At 33.5% G+C, this 22518-nt stretch overlaps 1 protein-coding gene across 2 annotated transcripts in view; it reads left to right on the plus strand.

Annotated features, from left to right (window-relative positions):
• Positions 1–4657: 4657 nt before the first annotated feature.
• KLHL4 (kelch like family member 4) overlaps positions 4658–22518 on the plus strand; it is a gene marked incomplete at its 5' end in the record, with an annotated part of 80386 nt that continues 62525 nt past the window's right edge. Inside the window, one exon of one of the 2 annotated variants that reach the window (XM_082771136.1) lies at positions 4658–4706. The remainder of the gene's footprint in view (positions 4707–22518) is intronic. The other variant, XM_082771135.1, reaches the window with a different exon arrangement.

Raw genomic sequence — 22518 nt, forward strand, 5'->3', positions numbered from 1 at the left:
TTGTATTCCTATATTTTCCAAGAAAAAAAGATGTGTAAAGTTACTTTGCTATTTAATATATTACTCCTAAGAATCCCGTTCAATTACATGTTTTGCGGGCTGACTGGTACCACCATTCCCAAGTTGCTAAATAACATATGTCAGTATTACAGGTAAGAAAATCAGCTAGACAAATTGTGTATTACTAGCTGATGGTAAAATGGGAAATAGTGCTATAGCAGGGGATGAAATTAAGATCAAAAAATACCACTTACTTATTTAATCCATTGCCTGCCTTATAACTAAACAGGACATCCATTGAAATTTGACCATCTTAAAACTATCTCCTTGAACTGAAGTAGCACAGAAGGAATGTCTGAACATAGATAGCATCCTACAATGTTGCAGCTGAAGTGTGCTGATGACTGGTAGCAAAATACATACATTTAGAAAGTACAGTTCTGCAGCAAAAACTTCCTAGATGTATTTTAATGTGACAGAAAATCTTATTAGTGAATGTATCTTTTGCAACAGTTGCCATGGCAGCTCACTCAGGCTGTTGTATAAATGTTTAATTTTTCACATTACAGGAACTCAGCATTTTATAACCTTCTGCTTGTTATTCTTCAACTCTGTGAACTCCCATAATATTATTTCTATCTATTCATAAGTGATAAAACCTTTGTAGTGAATGCTTATTCACCCTGCAATATGACAAAATCCCATCTTGAATAACATTCATTCTAAAAAGAAATTGTAAGCTATGAAATTCTGCTAACACAAATTCAGAAACAAAAACAGTTTATTACACTGTTTGTTCTCAGTGCTCCTCAGTGTTCTAAGATTTATTACACATTAAATAGTACTTTACAACATGGGCCATAATGTAGCTACAGTATTACATCAAGACTGAAAATTAAATCGATTTCCACCCACTACAAATTTAAACAGGTTGTATTTCGTTGATATGTACTAGTAGCACACAGAGATGGTTTTGATACACAAATTGGCTGTGGGGAAAAGCATTTTGTTTTATAATCATAGTTTTATGAATTATGTTATTTACACATAAAACAGCAATCTGGAATCAGCTAAACCCTTGGCTTTAAGGATATGCCTCATTCATAGACAGAAGTCACAGTCTAGCAACTTACTGTGATTAGGCAGGAAATTGATGGAAGATTTATCTTTGATCATATTTACTAATGAAGATTATAGAGACCAGTGTTTTTGAATATAACAGAATATTTTGAATATTAATAGAAGAAAGAAGGCAGCTGTTTCCTTGAATGCAACTTCACAACACTTTTACTGTACCCTTTGCCTGAAAATTCATCTTCCTCATCAGGCTGTCCTGACTCTCCCTTCCTTGTCTCACAGTCAAGTATCACCCATTCAACTAAATTACCTTAATTACTCAAGTTCTTTCCTCTTCCAAAAGTCTTTACACTTGCATGGTCTTGCTATGAATGAATGTCAGTATTAAGTGACTATATTTTTTCAATTTTTAATCAGTTCTGATTGACATGAGAAAACTTAGCTAGAGTTAAAAAATCATTTGGGGAAATAATTCTTTTTTAATTAAATATGCCAAGATGATGGACAAGTTTATAAATGTATTAGAATAGTAACATGGGAAATAACAGAAAATGTTTTGCAGATAATTATTTTATGGTAGGACAGCATTAGATAAGTTTTCATGATAAAATTTTAATTTTGTGTTTCAACAAGATAGCCAACTAATGTTAAAAATAAATGCTCTTCTCTATTGACAGGTTATTTTAATCTCTGATTTTTACATTCCTAATGCTTTTTTTGGGTTTTCCTTTTCCCAAGCACTAGTAGAAGGAAATGGAATCCAATTGCATCTACATCGAGGATATTTTTTTCTCCACATAAGCAATGTGGTGATAACTATCACAATTACGACAGATGGCAGATGCTAATTTCTACCCAACTGATATACAGTGAGTTTTTGATCACCATGTATGGTATGAGCTCAACAACTTGTAAGCTAGTTTGAAAGCCTCATTAGATGACCTGAATTTGCTGGGCAGAAAGCATATGGTCAGCAAAATTAGAAAGAGAAAGAAAAGAAATGTGATTAGTTTTCCTGTCTTCCCAAATCTGCCAGGTCTATTTGAGTAGTCCTGCAGAGGTTTCTTATCTCTACACATATACATGTAAATAACTGTAAACTTGAAGAACTCTAAATGCTATATATATAGAAATATCTATTAACTACTTATATTAGAATCTTCACCCATGTTTCTGCCTCTGGTTGGTTTACAACACTTATTTAGTAACATTAGTTAAATTCTTATCATCCTGGGATTACGGAAACACCTCACAGTTCCTATAAGAATGTTACATTTCTGGATACCACAATTAAAGAAAAACAGAGAAAAATGTAAATCCCAAACTATGTATCTAAAAAATATTTCTAATTTTTTAAAGCTGAATGAATTTCATTGCTGAACACTTCAGATTTTTCAGCAGTGCTCAGTTCTATGCCATAGAAAATGAATGCTGCATCTCATTTGCTAAGAACTGATCTCACAGTATATCAACATGCTCAAACACTGTATCCAACACTATGGTGGCTGTAGAACAGGTGTAACAAATTTACTTTCAAATGCACTTATATATAGAATTCCTTTCCACATATGATCTCAGCTATAAAGCTGTCTCTAAGCATTTATGCTAGAACACTACTTTCTGTCTCTCATCAGCAGGTGGCTTCCTATGTTAAAATTTCAGGTATTTAAACAAAGGGCCTTTATGAACAATTAACATCTACAAACTCAACATCCAAAACAAGTCCAAGACATTAAAATAATAATAAAAAGAAAATAATGAACCACCAAGTAATTGAAATAATAGTGAACCGTACTGCTCTGTACTGTTCTTTTTTTTTTTTTTTTTTTTTTAGTGTCAGTCTGTATTTTAGTGGCCCATAATGTTAAAGTTTGTGCAACAAATATTACGGACAGTACACTGCCTTGAATCCAATGACAGATTTTTTGAAAGCTCAGCTGGAAAGATGATCTTGTGATAAATTATTTGCAATGACATTACTTGATATTTTATTTTTTATTTTTAATTTCAGTAGCATTTATTTTTCCCCAAAGCAATTTCAACTATTGCCTTACATACCTTTTATTTAATTTAAAATCAATAAAGCAAGGGGAATATATCCTCGCTATTCAAAAATAACATTTCTCCTTTGTTTTCAGAACACACATACCAAACAAAAATCAATACTTTATATTTCCACACTTTGATTTAAGCTCACTAAAATTAACCTCAATTGTAAGTGTCTGGTGGATTCTTCATTCCTTTCCAGTGTGACATATGATTAAGAATTTTATTTTTAAATTATTTACAATTTTCATTCTTTCTTATCACTATTGGCTCTGGATACGGGGGAAAAAAAAAAAAAAAAGATAACCTTTCATGTTTACTAAAGGAAACCTCATAACGGGCCATGCTGATTTCCAGAAATTTTCTCTTGCAAAATTCAGTTAACACAAGAAAGAAACTATAGAACAAAGATGTAAAAAAAAAAAAAAGATGCCTCATCCCGCTAGGCTTTTGTGTGCAATCTTAGGAAAACAAAACCAAAAACAATTATAAGTTCCACTGAGCTTTTACAGTCTACTTCTGTGTCTGAAAATACTAACTTAAACCAAGGTATCTGGTTGAAGCTGGACCAATTTTTAGTTGCTTTTCCTTTTTTATATATGCTTGTCAGAAAGCAGGAATGAAATTCAAAGCTGTATTTAACTTTTTTACATGGACATTTTAATCCAGAAGGAAACTAAATAAACAGATAAAAAAAGACAGAGACACATACCATATTCTATCACACGTCTATTAAAACTACCTCAGCTTCTGAAGAAAAAACAATTTATTCTTAAAGAGCAAACTACTATTACAACCCTCAAATGGGAAGCAAGGGAAGTGCCATCATATTCTGATCTACTCATGAGTGATAATACTAAGCTCTACAGAGTTCAGATACTATTTAAGGAATCAAAACTATTTGGATAAATTTTTACATAACTGTATCCTTTTGGAACATGTTCCCAACCAAACTGGAAATATAGAATAAAAATTAAGTGGAATTTTATTATTCGATATCATCCTGTTTCAGCATTTTCCAATTAAAGTACTTGTTATGGTAGTTCCAAAATTAAATGATTAAATTAAAATTAAATAAAATTACATTTAAAATAAGTTAGCCCCTACAGAAGAGACAAGTAACAATTTCTGGAGCAATTTCTGAAATATTTACATTTGGAGATTGGAAAATTTCCTACAATCCTGAGAAACACACAGTGGTAGTAGTTGGGCGCAACACAATCTTGAGGCTACATGTTGTTCAGAAAGCTGAAGGTAAAGACCTCAGGAAATGATCTTTGGTAAAGGCATTATTTAATGTAGATGTTGAAGGAAGTACAATGGAGAACATTTATCAGAAATTTCCGGCTAGAGAGGAAGATATGCTGTTTTAGGGGAAAATACAAATATTACTCAGCAGACCAAGGGCAAAGGAAATAGGAAATGGGCTAGAGAGTTCTCTAAAATAATCTGTCACTAAAACACGAGAACATACGCGTCTGTTGACAATTCTTTTATTTCAAAGCCTTCCACAACTCAAGATCCTTTTGCGGCACTGTGCCATTATTTGAAAGTTGGCTACTTCCATTTCAGACTTCTAAAAGGTAGGATAAAAAATTTAATTTGATTCCTATGTTGACATATCATTTGCATGTTTATTATTTGAGCCTTTGGAATAACTCATAGGAAAACCAGGAGCTTATCACGGAAACAATACATCTTAGAAAGGCTGTAGCAGCTGACTTTGCTGCTTTTTACAGACTGCAGAGAAATGCCAATGATGTGGTCAAAATCTTTTAGGAGTCCCGCTTGATGAAAGGGCAGAGTACACCTCTACAAAGGGTCTCACATCTGAGCCTGCCCAGGTTTTGACAAGGGGTGGAGCACTCCCTGTGGGAGCTGATATACAGAAGAGGAAATATCTACTTCTCATATACAACACATAATCTGTGTGTGGATAGAGAGAAAGATTGTGCTTTGAAATCTGCATTTTTAACCTTGAAATACTTGACTATACAGGCACTAAATATAATGAATGCCTTAATTACAATAGTGTAATTTAGAACATGTATATTAGGGTCAGCTTCCAAATAAATTTAGCCTCATTAATAATTTAAATTTCAGGTAATAAGGTAAAATAGCTGCTTGTTTGAGTGAAAATACATACTTATTAACATTTAAGTAATTGTAATTTTATCACCATACTATTGGTCAAATTAAGAGAAAAGTATCTCCTCACACAGGGGAATATACTAACAACCCTTCCATCAGCTGTGTCATTCATTGTCCAGTTTAATTAAAATAAAATCTCTCAAAGTTAAAAATAAACGTTAGAAATCACAGCTGCTGCAGTTAGAGTTGCATTATGTCTTATACAACTAAATATTACTGGAATGCCCTCAGTTTGACAGATGCTTTTGAGGCTTATCTGAAAACATGGTGGGAAAGAGGGAGAAGTACATTATATGGAATATTCATACTGCTTAATTCCAGATACCAATAATCTGAAACAAAACTCTCTATGTTCCCCAGTGGAAAAAGAGGCTCCTCCAGAGGGTGATTTAAGGGCAATTAAATTAGGCCTGTTGTTCTGAATTACACTCAGAAGGCTCATAAAGCTAGGCAAAGTGAGTATGTCCTACAATGTTTGCTATCAAGAATACAAAAAAGAGCAAGCCAGGAAGAAGCAATACCCTAGGTGAATAATCAGCATGACTGCAATCTTTCACTCAACTGGGTGCTTGTCTCTGTATACCTGCTCTCCCTTCTCCATTGTTCGCTGTTTGTATCTTTTCCCTCACACCACTTCCTGGTTTAAATTACAGTATCATGTATTCCTGACCATAACCTTAATTTACAGTGAAGATAAATAAACAATTTCATTAAGAAAGATTCAACTAGATAGTGTACTCAGATGCCTAAAAGCTTACAACATTTCTGAAGTAGGCTTTAGTTTTTTGTACATGAACAGAGGAAGTGGATCTTTATAAAACATCTCAGTGAGGAAAAAAACAGTTTAAAGTATTATCATTCATAAAGCTTGATAACCTCAAGAATGCTAAAATTACTGTGGTTGATGCAGATAAATTTGATGGCAAGAAAAGAGGAATGTAACAGAATCAAAGAGTAGGACATAACGATAGAAGCAATTTAAGCATGATTTTGTCAAAAGGAGAAAGACAAATTAAACAAATTAGTTGGGAGATATGATTATATCAGCAAACATGAAAGATGCTCTCTGTGGCTTTGTTTTTATTTCTGTAATTCATCATGCTTCCCTTGGCAATGCTGTGAGGGGTTCCCTGAGTTGCATGGCCCACTCTCTGGGTCTGGCCTGATTCTGCCGGGCACGGATGCTCTGTCTCCCAGAGGCCCTCCTGGCAGCATCCCAAAAGCACTGAGCCTGCCCATTGCATACACTGGGGGACTGACTGGAGGGTTGTAGTACTGGCTTATTTTCCAGCTGCCCTTTTGAAAGGCAACCTGAATGCATAAAGCAATGTGGCACTGCACGGTTTCTTCCCATGCAGAGGCAGGATACAGCAAAGCATGCCTGGAGAGTGCCTCAGTAACTGCTCTAAAGCACAGATTCAGTGGAAGGAGTTAAAAAAGGAAAAAGCATGAAGAAAACAATTCAGTTACCTCCTAGTTTCATGACATGTATATATATTAAGATAGTTCTATCTTTTTTTAAACACTGGGTATCTCAAAGCTGTGTAGGTAGTGATGACAGCTAAGTACTCAAATGCCTATGTAAAGTGAGATATCAGATTCAGATAATTTTCTCAAGAAGAGTTTGTGTAAAACTAACTACCACCTTGCTGGCAGCATCAATAAAAACTGATTATCTTGCCTAATTCTCTTGTGCAGTAGAGATGACTTCCATTGGATCAGGTGTGGGGAATAAGTTTGGGATGAGGAAGTTTGTATTTCACCTTGCTCTTCCTATAAATACTGCTTAGATAATGTAAGGTTTAGGCTCCACTGTAAGAACTACTAGCCTGGCAGTTTATTTTTAAATACTTCTTTAGTTTGACTGTTCATTGTACTGTTAATAGATATATTTTGCAACCTACTGAAAACTAGTCAATATATTTATTTCTTTTTAGTCCTACAGTTAAGAAATATATCTATATTTTTTTAAATCTGCACAATTTCAGACTGCAACAACAGCATATTAACTGTACTCATACCTGGAGTTAAACTATAAAATACTAGCAGACAAAGAAACACCTTCAGAAAACACCCAGCACAGAACAAGGTGATGCATCATTTAAAGTATCAATTTCTGCACATACTTACCATTTCTAGCACGTTTTCTATATTCATTGGAACAGATTCTAAGGTAGGAAACCAAGAACTGACTGAGTACATGCCTATAACTCCTGGAGGATTGACCACTCCCCATTTTCAAACCATTTGCTAACACATTTATAGCTCTGCAAAGCAGGGTCCCTTAACCCTCTGTTCTGGTGAGACCTGTGCTCCTCAATTTAAATCTGCTAGGAGTCAAATATGTCCTCCACAAATATAAAAGGCCAAAATATGCAGTGATGACAGGGTATGTGGAAAAGAGAAATCCACTGATGTGTATTATAGAAGAAACAAAATTACTCTCAGGGCACAAACAACATAAGTAACCTGTGTGCAAAATATATGTTATATACAATTATTGTAAAATGCCAGTTAATTCCCTTTTACAAAATGCTGCTGTCCTATACTGGTGCTAAATTAAATATATTGTATTTAGGCTATATTTATTTATTTACTATTTATATTTTATTTATTCATATTTATTTATTAATATTATTATTTATATTTATTTAAAATAATTTTTAAAGTATTAGATGATTCTAAATTGTCATGCTATCGCACCACTTTATATTGGACTAAACTACTTACCTTGCTTTTCAGTATACATGGATAAATGAAAACTTATGGCAACTGTGTGTTCAGCAGCTGTATTTTAAAATTTGGCAAAATGACTCTTCAAACACAGATGAGTTGGGATTAATTTGACTTCTATATCAGTAAGATTGAACAATCTGCAGTGTGCAATACATTTCAGTATTTGGTTCAGAAAAGGAACAGGATTGTCTATTTCTGTTTCTCTTATGAAAATACAAAGTCTTGACATAAAACCTTTTTTACTATATGCTGGATAATTATCTTGTTGAAGAATAAGACAATGTCAGTTTTGTTCCATTAACTGAAGATACTATAAATTACACAGAAAATGTCCAAGGAACAATAATATCTGGTAACATCATCCCTTGGAGGAGCTATGTTTTTTTCTGTCTCTCTCTACACTGCACATTCAGGATTTTTAGACAGAAAAAGCCCCCAGATTCATCCCACAGACTGAAACGTAAGTACCCAGAAGGGTAAATCAGCTCCATCAAAGTCTGTATGTCATATTATATTTACAACCAGATCCAACTGCATGATGATTGGTATAACATAATCTAGATCAGGCTCACTGAACAAGGTCAATGGGATGGAAGAATTTGCATCCGTCTCACTTTCCCTTACCAAAGAATATATATATGTATCTGTTATAGCAGCAGATAGTCTGGCCAATGCTTTCTCATTTTTTTTCCTGTATGCAAATCTGGCATATCTCAAAAATTCTGGAGTATACACTACAAATAACTCTGTGCTATAAATAATCTGCAAAAATATGCACAAACCAAACCAAAACAAACCACCACCATGTATTTTAGGGCGGCAGTCTGCTTAGATTTGGTGAAAGCCCACGAATTCTTAAATATATGACTTACTTCCTGACTTGAGTAGTGGGCTAATTTTGCTCTGTAACTCTGGAGTGATTTTCAATTAAAAAAGGTCATTTTGAGATATTTTTGATCAGTACAAATAAAGTAAGACCTAAAGCATGATTAAAGATGCTGGATTGCCAGTGCATTTCAGGCATCTTTGCAATTACATGTGGAAAAAATAAAAAACACAGACTAATTCAGGATAAAAAGGTCCTCTGGAGGTCCTAGTCCACTTAGTCCAACATGTCTCTTTAAACAGCATCAGCTAGAATGAAATTTTAATGAAATAAGATACATAAAGATATGACAGTAACAGCAACAATACAACCTTATGATAAATAGTTACATAATAAATTGTCAATTAGTGACCTTTAATAATCACTGGCAAACACTTAACAAAATTTGGGACAAGATTGAAGGTGTTCTGTTTTTTTTTTTTTCCTATTTATTTATACTTTTATGACCATAAGAACTGTTGAAGAGAATCAACAGTCTACTTGATTCACATTCTTGCAGAGGAAAACAATGAGGTATCATTTGGTTCAGACTGAGGTATGGACACATATCTCTTTATGGTTTAGATCGGATACATCTCAGAACAGTCTGATTTATTAATACTGTAGAAAATATCTAGCCAATATTGTATTTCAGATGTGAGCTGAACAGATTGTTAAATGTTTCCAATACAGAGCGAAATGTTCTCTTGTCTTTGAACTGTTGCAAGTCATAGATTTGGGAGTGCAAAACACTAAATGACTCACAGGAAACCTGGTATAGTAGGATTTAGTGTGCCTTTATTGTCTGATATGGATAGATACAAACAAATGTCAAAAACCACCCCTCAGGAAAACTCTAAAGAGCAAAGTAAACTCCAGTGCAAATAATATTTCAACTTTTAGTTTAAGGGATTTAGGTATCTTAATTTTATAAAAATGTTTTTACAAATCAGATACACAAAACTTGTATTCACTGTTTCACTGTTTCACTGTTTCACTGTTTCACTGTTTCACTGTTTCAGTTATTATTATTATTATTATTATTATTATTATTATTATTATTATTATTATTATTATTATTATTATTATTATTATTATTATTATTATTATTATTCTGTGCCTACTCTTCACATTGTCAATATTTATTTGGTTCATTTTGGTTGTATCAGTATCTTTAGAATTTCAAAATAATTGGACGGTATCAAGAAGTCTGAGACATGGAAACTTGTATAACAGCTTGTATGACACTACATTAAAATGGAAAAGAACATGTGACACTGTTATCAACTTGCAATAGCTGATATAACACACACTGAGTCTCTAGAGACACTGGAAGCATATTGAAACCACTCGTGTAATACAACAAGCAAATTGTATGCTATTGTTCATAAAAGGAGTTACTGATAGTCAAAGAGAATTGTTTAGAGCATGCAAAATAACTCATAACAGATAAATAATCCACAGTGGCTATAAGCTTTGGTGCTTGTGAGGATATACTATTCAAGCAATTTGAAATTTAATTAGATTCTATTTTAATTTCCATTCTTGTTTTAGGAGGCATAAGGAAAGAATGTATTTGAAAATATAAGAAATTAGCCCACATTCAGCTTTCGATTGCTGACTTAATTCATACTTCTGTATGTCGCCATAACGCTTTTTCCATTTTATGTTCATAACTATTCAGTGAAACTTCTGTATAAACACAATGGAATGCTTTGTGAGGTGAAGATCTGATGATACATCTTTTTATTTCTTTTCAATAACTGTAGCTAAACTAGTTCCTTTTTCTAAGCATTCCACTCAGACCACAAAAATCCTTTCCATGCTACTGGTTCAAAACCTAGCCATCCCAAAGCACTCCCCTCAACAAGTCCGGCTATAGTACTTTAACATCTTTCAGTTTACTGTCTTTAAGCCAGTTTACCTGGGTCACCTCAATTTTATGTCTCTCTCCTCCATTGTAGCCACTCTTCATCAAGAACAAGCAGCTTGAAAAGGAGTCAAGAGCAAGAAGCCTATGATTCTCTTCAAACTTCATGGTTTTACAAACTTTTGCCAATGGTGAACCAGTCAGTCTGACTAAAGTGAATGCAGACAATGAGAGTGATTGGCAATGAGTATTTAACTACATCACAAAGTTAGGAAGAAATATGGTGAAGCTGAGCAGAGGTAGAATATGTGTGAGAAGTAATTCTACATAAGCCTTGAAAATGTCTGGAGGTTTTTTTGAAACCTGACTTTCAGTCCTTCAGAAATTTTGCTGTGTCCTGAAAGTCAGCGATATTTTGACAGTGGAGCATGCATTTATTATTCATCTTTTACTCAGATGTTCTGAGTTATTCTTATTTGGTTGTTTATTCATCTTGTATGGATTACAGTCTTTCAGTAAATGTTAAGTAAGAATTTGAATATATTATGTAGTTTTCTACATATATCCAGTATAAAACCTCTATTAAAGAAAGAAAAGGCTGCATGACTTTAGCAAATAGCAGATCAAAGCTGCCTGTGAGAAGCAGTGGTGACTTAATAAGAGAACTGAGATTGCTTTCCAAAGGCCACTCTTAATCCTTTCATATAAAATTAGTACTTGGAAGTAGACTCAAGTCATACATTTTTTTTTTTTTTTTTTTTTTGTAATTAAGAAGTCTAACTTGAGTATTTGTCTAAAATTTGTCTAAAATTACTAGACGTGTGACTATAAAAAGCTTAAAACCAACTTCCTTTAAATCCTAATGCATCACACACACGCACACAAAAAAAACCACAACACAAAACACAACAAACACAACAAAACAAAACAAAAAAACAACCATGGAATGAATGCAGCATTGCTGACACAGTTTGATGACAGATATTTCCATTTAATATATCATGTATAAATAATTAATTATTGAACTCTGACATTACTGAACAAGAAAAGCTGCTGTGCACAAATTTAGATCTCTACATATGCATAGTGATGCATAGTGAAAGAGCTCATTTATTCAATCGCATATATTTTTGAAGATTTATACATACCATAATGGTAGAAATGGAAAACACAGGAAATCGAAGTACTAACCATTTCTATTCCTAGAAGTGTAAAATTTTCTGCACATAGTGAGATCAAATGCATAATGTGTGCCATGATGTAAGCTAGTAAAGATATGAAATGCTTAAACAGCACGTTATGAATAATTACTGTTGGCTCCTGGATACTTGTTCTCACCTACAACTGTTTTTTAAACCATTAAGAATATTTTAGCAAGTCTATTTTTAGTATAAGATGTATTTAACTAGGCCTGTAGTCCTAATGCCATTCCCACAAGTTTTGAAGTTTTACCAATAAAATGCACCATCTGAGAATGGGGCATTGAAAGAAATAGGGTTGAATTTTTGCCTCATGTTTTATAGTTAAAAACACATTTCCGTTCTCACTATAATGGGGTAAAACTGTGAAGACCAATAAAAATGTATCTAATATACCACACTAAAAAGGACAGAAAAGACAGAGAGTTTTTTCCCCACTTCTGACAGCTCAGCAGGATATAAAATTTAAGCAAGTAGAGCAGTCAACTATTCTAGAGCAAGTTAAAAATAATTTTGAATTTTGTCTTAGCATATACTCTGGAAGATAAATTGCACATTCCTTTAATAGCCTTAGGTATTTGGCTCTATGCATCCAAAATCAGATAAAAATAATAGTAATCCAGAAAGAATACTAAAGTATCTGTCTATTCTTATTCAACAAAAGACAGAAGTGGAAGGAGACTATCTGATATAAAATTTTCTTCCTATTTTTAATGTAGAGTTTGGACCGTCTTCATGAAGAAGGGAGATAGTTGAGTCCTGTACTATTTAAATACATACTGAAAATTACTTTGCTGATTTCTGTTAATGAATTGCTAAGAAACAATTAGTTTCCAAGAGGAATCAATCAGTTAGAAAGAAGCCTTTTTTGAAATTATAAGAAATAAGAAGTTAGTCGTTCATAAATCTCTACATTTCCCCCCCATATAAATATCTCTACAATGTTTCTTTTAAATATATTTTGTTTGAAGCAGTATTTCCTAGATAAGAAATAATAATTACACTTCTTTCATCTGTTTGGATCATCTACTCCTATAGGTAAATCATCCTTCAGCATTTTAATTGACTGCCAGTACTGTTCATGCTCTGAGAAGCGTTAAGTTACAAGAGACTTAGAAATATAGCTATAACTGTATTTTAAGAGGTGCCAATAGGGTTGTTATTATTATTATGTTGTAACAGCAAAAGAGCTAGCTTATGTTTAAATAGATTTGTTCAGTTTAGGAAACTCATTGTTTGGAAACAACCCATTTTAATGTCTTTGTGAAACATAATGCAGATGCAGGAAAACAGCAACATGCTTATGAAACTATTACTGTGAGTCCCATGGTTCCCCTCATCTCATTCATACTCTGCTCTGAGTTCATTATCATCAGACAGAACTAATGTGCTCTGTTCTGCTAAACTCACAACACAATGCACCAAACAAAAAGCTCTGTGAACAGCTCACGGCTGAACTAATAAATCCACCCTTTTATTTGTTCTAGTGTTTATGTTGTAAACACAACCCAACTGTCCCTTATCCTTGCGTTGACAAAGGACATTAAACATCAATACAACAATGACTTCTAAACCTCATCCCAATCCTCCTGATCATCTCTTTCCCTAAAATGTGCTCCTCCTTTTATGTAAGCTGTCAGGGTTTCTGTACCTCCTCCAACCTGGCCTATTTTTAAAAGCCAGACAGAAGTCTCTGTTTCATGCTTCAATAGACCTTTGTACTTTTAAAAAAGTAATTGTTGCACAAACTGACTATCTCTAGAAGGCTGCACAACAGTTTCCTGACAGCTTGTTTTGAAGAATTTTCTACTTCCTCCAATTTTTTCTAAGCTCTTCAGTAGATCTATTCCTTAACTGATTACATTACTGTTTAACACAGACGCCTCAAACAAAACAAGTTGCATTAGAAAGACTTACTTTCCACAAAATTTATACAACAGATATTAATAGTGTGCTAAAGGAATACCTGGAAACAACTTAATTACTTATTGTTAATCTAGATTTATACTTTTAATTTGGAATGATTAACCTAAGAGCTTTAGAATAGACCACTATTTCGTTCCTGTCAGAGAAAAAAAACAACACAACGCACACACACACAAAACATGTTTTCCAAAATAGAACACATATCCATTTTACTTATGAAAGATTATTTCTGAAAACTAAGACAAACTTTTGTATTTATCTCAAAGACATTTGTGTAATTTCAACAAACGTTAACAGCCATAATATAGTTCTATGTTTTAAAAAACTCCAAGTTGGTCTGACAGTATTTCCAGTTTAAAGAATCACACAATCCTCAAGAAGCTGTTTTTATAATCAAGGGAACAGTTATTAAGATGAAGCATCTACATGTCTGTTGAAATGCACAGTAGACATAAAATCCTGTTTGTTTTTAACTGTAACTGGAATGAAACCAGAGGTAAAATTTGCCTCCCTGTTTTCATTTTATTTCATTTCATTTCATTTCATTTCATTTCATTTCATTTCAATTTTATCCATCTGAAATCTGAATATCTACCTCTGGTCTTTTTCTTTGAAACCCACATAGCTCGTGACACACTTTTTCCTTAAATACTACTGCCTTTGTGAAATGTTTCAGTACAACAAACACTGCAGAAAGACTTGTATGAGAATGAACTCAAAACTCAGACCATTCAGTCATCACCTGGGTGACCTCTGTCCACCACTTAGCTTCAATCCCAGAGAACATCCAGCTCCCATGCCAGGAGTTGAGGAGAGCTGAAAATGGAGCACAAGAAGCTTCCAGAGATTCTAAATGATCCCTTAAATCTGCCTTCACTGGCACATAAAGACTTAAAACAATGATATTTTACAATCTTATTAGTGCTGTTAATGCTATTACCAGTGATTCCTTGTGGTTTTCTTTGCAATACCAAGATTAGAAGAATGTGAAAAGGGGCAAAAAATCACTTTCTCCAATAGGAGAAATCCTAGGAAAAGATAGGAATATTCCCAAAGTAGTCCCAGAAAATAACTTGCTCAAGGACAGAAAATGCAATGTTTTCTGCTGATGTCTAAGTTTCACAAAGCCATTTAGGAATATATCAGTCTAGGAACATACATGGCAGGGGGCCCATGAAAATCTCCCCTCATCATTAGGAATTTGACAGACTAGATGAATATCACACCATAAGCCTAGTAACTGTCTGAATAACTACAGTAAAACCTAGTGATTTAATAAAAACTATTTCTCAGAGACTAAGACTAAGAGATCTGTTCCCTGGACTATGTATTTTTCCCTGTCCAACTTGCTATAGAAAGGAAAGATACTGGAGTATTCCAAAAGGGAATGGGCATGACAAACAAGAGTGGGTGAGTCCTGTGAGTACAGGACTGCTAAAAGCCTGAAAATGAGAACAAGAATCAGTTCTGATTCTGATCTGTTCTTTAAGTATGTCTTGAATGAGGCCCACATGAAAATTTGAAAATATGAGTCTTGCAAATCATGAACTATGAACCCAATCCACCCCATCTGAAGGATCAGGTAATGACTGTAGTAACTAGGATTGTCATCCTGAACTCAGTTAAAATTGGATTGCTTCACCCCATAAAACAGACTAATGGTTTGAAGCAGCAAAGTTATTTCTAAAAAACCTTCTGTAATTTGCATAAAGATATTAATATTCTGAAAGAATGCTGTCTGGTACATTGGTGGGAATATAATTAACAAAATCAACATAGCGTTTACATCAGTATTTGTTTTGATAAACAACAAAATGTGCTGAAGACAATGTTTTTGGAATAAACTGGTATTTGTTTTTTCATGGATGGAATGAGTTGGCCTAAAAGCTTGATTATCATTCAGGATTTTAATTACAGCCATAGCAAAGAATGCTTGCAAGTTTCAACAATAGCTTTCAAGTTTTTTAGTCTTAATCACTCTTCCCTCACTGTAGTGTACATTTTTTAAAGGTATTTATTGTTAAAACAGCAATTTATCCTATAGGGCAGGAAATCCCTCAAGATCAATAAAATCTTAACCCCAAGCGGCTTGACTAGCAGATAAACTACAGCTGATGCTCAGAACCAACTAAGTTTAACTTCAAATCTCTCAAGGAAAAGAAAAATGCCTCTAAAATTCTATCTGCTTTAAGCTCTACAGAAGGTGAATGACTTTCTATTCCCCCAAAACAAAAAAGTCCCTCTCATTGTCTTAGGCAAGCCTACAGAACATTTTGCAGCTATGTATTGGTTTCAGATCCTTTAAATGCCTTTCTCTTTTTTTGCCATCTACAGTAATATTTATTTTCAGTAGTTTGCTTTATATTAAGAACTTCTGAAGTTTAATGTTCTCCACTGAAACTACACTCATAATTAATCTTCCACCAGTTGATACATTTTTACAGCACTTACAACATTAATCTTTGGATTCAATTAAATCTAATAAAATTTAAGAGGAATTCTCACATTAGTACATTAGTGCTCACAACTATTTTGTTTGCCATCCTTCTATTTCATTTAGCATTGTTGATTTCAACAATGTCAATGTAAACAGAAAAGTAATTATAAATAATATTTCTGAAGTGAAGGAAGGATTTAAAAAAGGATGAAATCTTTCCTTTGTTATTTTTTTTTTAATTTTATTTTTTTTCCACTTTCAATATGAGAGATTTGTACGAGACATTTGCTGCTATAGTATGTATTATCTGCCTTTTGCATAGATCTTTATTCTTGACCCTATGATTGTGTTTGCCAAAGCCATGTACATTTACACAATGTATGTGGCTTACATTCAGGGATCTGAAAAGAAATGTTGCTTTTTTTTTTCTTTTTCTTTTTTTAAACAAGAATTTTATGCTTTTTATTGTTGTTAAGCCAAATAGTGCAGTTCTATATAATGAATTCTGCATAATGAAATGCCTTGAGTTTATTTTCAGTTTCTCTTTTCACTCCATAAATTTCAGTCTGAAATTAGACACAAATGTAAGACTTTCTCATTTATTGCTGTTCTTGCACTATTTTCAATTTGTCTTATACCAGCCTGCTTTACCATTCTTATTTAATCAAAGACTACTTCGAAGCTAGGGAGTATCTCCATAACAGAACTTCCTCCTGCTAGAACATTAGGATGGTGATGGGGGTGAAACAAAAGTTTTCTTCTTGCATTGAAGCAAGTGAACCATGCTTGGCCTAATGGTTCCCCTTCTATTTATTTTCCTAATTATTTATTACATTTTTACTCCAAATGATATTATAGTATTTAATAATATCAAAATCTCTACACAAGGTATCACTGATCTATAATTGGATCATTTTGAAAATGTCAGTACTCATCTGTGCTTCAGCAAATACGGACTAGTACAACCATCACAGTTCAAAGTGCTAATGCTTTGCTAGTATTGATTATGAAAAAAGTTTCCTGTTGCCATAGGAACTCTAATCTTAAAAAAAAAAAACAACACACATTTAAAAACCTTCTGACATTAATAATCTCTGGCCAGAAGGCTGCTCAAGTCAAGTACGTAAATAAGAACCCAGGAAAATCAGATTCTGTCTGTTCTTTGTCATTAATGTAAACAGGATTAGATCCTGATAGCTGAATTTTAAAGAAAAATCTGATGGTCAGAATTTCTAGTGTTATTAAGATAAAATTATTCCCACTGAAATATAAAACCTGCTTCTGTTAGTTACAGCCAGTGTTTAAATTAGGTACCTTTCAGCCAGTTCTCACTCTATCAGTGTGTGCACATGGTGTTGGTGTTACACGTTACAGCTGTACACAGGTACATGTTACAGGTACATGTTACAGGTGTTATTGAATTAATATGAACTTCTCATCTTATAAAAAATACCTTTGGTCAGACTTGAGAAGGGAGTCCTTGGTAGAAATGCAAAGATAACATGTTGAATACTTGCTCTGCAGTACATGAGGTTCTCACTCAAAGCACTATTTTCTCACCTTTACAAAACCCTTTATTCTCTGTCACACAGAAAGATGTCTGACAAGTATCTACCCAAATCCTACTGTAATACTATACTATGAAGTCCATTTATAATCTTTTCATTTTAGTTTAAAACATGTTCCTGAAGAAAACCCTTTTATCAAGCCAGTTTTGTTAAGTCTCTGATGATTCTTTCACCATTTATTATTGAAACCGAATAGCCTACAGATGCATCATAATGAACAGTAGCTGTATGCAATCTATCTCCAGGCAGTCCAATAAGGTGACACTGAAAGACTTTAATTTTAAGTTGGATAAAATTGTCTTTCTTACTGAGCTTTAAGGTATGAAATGGTTTGTGTTTTGACAGCTTATTTAACAGGCTTTGCTAACTTCATAGGCAATTTTATATTCAGTCATAAAACAATGTCACTAGAGTCAACCAGTTCCAGAAGGAAGAAAATGACTGGTAAAGATCATATAAGAAATAGTAAAAATGCATTCATTGTAAAAAGAGAGAGGAAAAAAAAAAAATAAAAATTCTATAAAATAAAATAAATCAGTTAAAGTTTATGCTTGCTTCACTTTTCCTTCTGCAACAGCTGTAGCATTCAATGAATTTTAGTGACTGGTCTTGTTACTCTAAGGCAAATATCATGATTGTATCACAGTGTTCCTGCATAATTAAATAGAAACAGCTTTCTGAGTCCTAAGAGGCTCTGCAGTCTTGCTAATACACTCTTACATGCACATGTTTGGAAAAGTTATCATTCTAAAATAGCCTTTTATTTATTCTCACCTGGCTTCTTGAGAATTTCCCTTTAACTCTTAGTTCAACATTTCAAGTATAGGAGCAAGGTTCACAGCTGTCATGGCACACTTCTCAGAGAAGAGATGGAAATTTTCCACATTTGCATTAAGATTATTTAATATCAAATACATGTTTTTGGAAAGTGGGTAGAACTTTCCAATAGCACTCCCAAGACAATTGTCCTAACCACCAAATCAGAGAATTAAACTTTTCCCTTACTCGCTTTCTCTGGCCCATCATTGATTATTTTCAACAATGGAACTGTTTTAATTGGAATGTATCTGAGTGTGACTCTGATTATGGGGGTACAGTACCTTTGTAGGAGAGGACAAAGAATTCCAATCGATTACCAGCTCCGGACTGTGACTAATTACTTATGGTCTTACATGATGCGTCTATGAAAACAGTCTAACATGTTAACCAAGATTTACATCACAGGGAAAGAGTTCATCTGGTAAAGCTCTCTTTAGGCAGTGCTCTATCTGTATGAAAGGTGCAGCTTGCGGTCCAGGTATTTAAGAGGAACAGAATTTTTCTGAAATGAAGCTGCTAACAGCTTGCAAGGAACTGCCTGCTTCATAGAAAAATGAGACAAAACAGCAAGAAACATTCATTAACTACTCTGAAGAAGCAAAGCAGGATGGAATGGCAGTTAGAAGATGCTTGTTTTTTAACATACCATGATGTTTCTGTATCTATTTCTTTTTCTTTTTTCTTTAAGTATGTTTATGCAGATATAACAAACAAACAAACCAAATAAACAAAAAACATAAAAAATCCACAGATCAGGTTCCAAAACTCAAGTTCAATTAGCATCTTTAGAGCAATTTCTATTTAGAAAGTTCAGCTTCATTGAACAGAGTAAGACTTATTCATTAAGTACCTTCAGGTATGAGAAACTTGGGAAATAACTGAGGCTATTATGAAAAATTTCAAAGAAATAATATAGAATATTTCATATTACTGAGCATTAGTGTTCAAATCCCTCTGCAGCCATTGCCATACATTATGCAAATATTATAATAAACTTGTACACAAATTAGAAATTTCTTGGAAGTTTTAAGAACAGGAAACATATTTAGTGAACCCTTACATACACTCTGGTAAACCACATCTACTTTTTCTAGCATGAGTTTGATCCAAGTAAAGAATAGCTCCTGGTTCAGTTCAGATTTGGACCACCTTGCTCACATAGTGAATGCTAATGTTCTGATGCAACTAAAACTATTACATACATGTTAGACTTTGTATGTAGCCAACACACCTTAAAATCATATACATAGATTTCAAAACATGATCTACATGACTAACAAAGTCACTTATAGCAAACTGAGCTCAGGAACTTCACTGTCACTATGGGGAAAGCCAGCTGACTCAGAAATATGCTGGACAGAGCACTAAGAGCTCCCCGCTAACTCAAATAGTGACTTAGTCCTGTTTAACAAGGTTAAATACAAACACTCTTCCTACTCACATTTTCAAACTATGTAAGCATAACTCAGCCAATGCCTTGCTATATCAGCACTTTACACATTTTTGTATAACCTGTGTGTTTTAACATCTGCTTTAATATCATCTAATTTCTCTATTATGCAAGAGAAGAACACTTGTCTTCAGTAGTCCCGTGAGTATTAATTATTCACTTCACTAATTTCAGTAAACATAGAAGTATGATATCTACCAGATCCAAAGTCTTGACTAAAATTAATAAAGCCTGTGGAAGAGATATTAAATGTTGCACTACTAGGCAAACGTTCTCATCAACTATACCCAGATATGCCTGCTGTGTCCAGAATTATTTGGATACCAACCATCATTGCTGTGAAAGGACAGAACTTCAGAGATAACTAAAAAGCTTTATATTTTCTAAGCTTTTTACTTTGTTTTGTTTTGTTTATACTTTCTGCTCAAAAAGAGATCAAAACTAATCAGAGACTACAGTCCTGTAGTCACTTATATATCTCTTGCTTGCTAAAATGTAGGCTTTGAAACATGGAGCCAGGAAGTAATTTGTGAATCTCTCATCTATCTGCAGCATTTATCATTCACCCTATTCCAGTTCTCTACGTCATGGTACTATACTTGGAAAAATTGATGCCTGTCTGCTTATGCAATGTAGCCTATATTAGTAAGAAAGATTTGCAGTTAGCAATTGCTTACATTCTGGAAGAAAATCCCTAGAATGTACACACACACACACACACACATATTTAAGGATGTAATGAAACACAGCATTTCGATTCTAACCACAAAATCACAACATTTTATAGCTCACTTCCACATGTAAAAATATTTAAAAGAAAAACAGTGAGCCAAAGAAGAATAATGTATGTCGCCAAAGCATTGTGTGGCTGTAAGTTTTTGCCTGTCCTTTGTTGAAAAAACACTTTCTCACACAGAGCAGTAGTGTTTTGAGCCATGTCATTTGACAAATTAACAGATCAATGGATGTGCTATTAATGCTTAACATGTTAACTGGTCCATTCAAAACCATAGGGTTCTTAAATTACATGGAAAGAAAAAAGAACAAATTTTCATTATTTGTGACTATAAATGACGGCAGTGTATGTCTGAAAGAGTTTAAAATACTGCTGATTTTTTTCCCTTTGCTTACGTGCTGTATATAGTCCTTCACAGACGCACTTAATTGACTGGAACAATTCTACTTGGCTTCAGTGATTTTATAATTTGTCATAACCATCTCACTAGCTGTTGAGGAGACAGACTTCCTCATACTGCCAAAACAATCATATGAAATATGGTTTGGTTTAATTAAAGTATAATTAATGTCTTGAATTTTAATTACTTCTGCTATGATCTGGAGATGAAAATATTCTTCTGCCAGAATAATATGTATAATATGAAATGGACATGCTTAGTATTAATACCCACTCTTTATCAGCTTCAGTAATGAGTTCCTTTGATTGAACAGGCAGGATGTGGGAAAAAAACTCTACTGCTTTTCTGCCTGTTAGAGTGCAAATGTAGTTGCTGGAAACAGAATTTATTCATTTCACATGGCTTGCAAAAATAATTTTTTTTGATTGCTAAAGGCTATTAGATTTTCCTTTTTATGTAGTTGATGCTACTTGGAAAAATACTTCATGGTTAACAGGCAAGGAGTATTGAGTGACATGTTGACATCAAAATATTTTTGCTAGATATACATGTTTTAAATTTTAATTCAGTTCTGGAAGGATGTGAGACAAGAAAACTCCCTGCTGAATTAGATACAGAGCACCAGTGATCCTGTGTCAGGTTATTTGGAAAACACGGTGGAAATACTTACTACACAAATTAAGAATTTTTGTAGTAAATTTGTGTACTTAAAATTCGTCTGTAAGATATTGTTATTGTCAGCTATGACATAGTTAGCATATAGTTCACTACCGCTGACCAGAGTTTAACAGTTGATAAAATATTTGAGCTGGAACAAACAGTTCCTTCAGTGCTTACCTGTTAACCATTAGGGAAGCTTAACATTTTTCTTTCCTGGATTTGTTAAAGGGTAAATACTGTTTAAGAGAAAAACAAACAAACAAATTACCATCTTTCAAACACGTAAAGAGAAGGAATTTTCATAGCAAGTAACAGAAATTGAAGACAGAAAAAAAGTATAAGATCTCTCAGGGGCATTATCATTTTTTCTGTTGGTGATGAAAATTTTTTTCCTTTTGAAGATTCATAGTGTTTGAGAGATTTGAGAGATACTTAATCCCTTAACATTAGTACTACATGAGATATAATTTTAGCTGTAGTAGTTAATTCTTTTATTTATTTATTTTTTTTATTGGCTAAAATTTCATGGCTTTTTTTTTTTTTTTTTTTTTTTTTTTTGTGAATGGGAAAATATGGTA

The sequence above is a fragment of the Aythya marila genome (genome assembly GCF_965140915.1).
Source record: "Aythya marila genome assembly, chromosome: 13".
NCBI lineage: Eukaryota > Metazoa > Chordata > Aves > Anseriformes > Anatidae > Aythya > Aythya marila.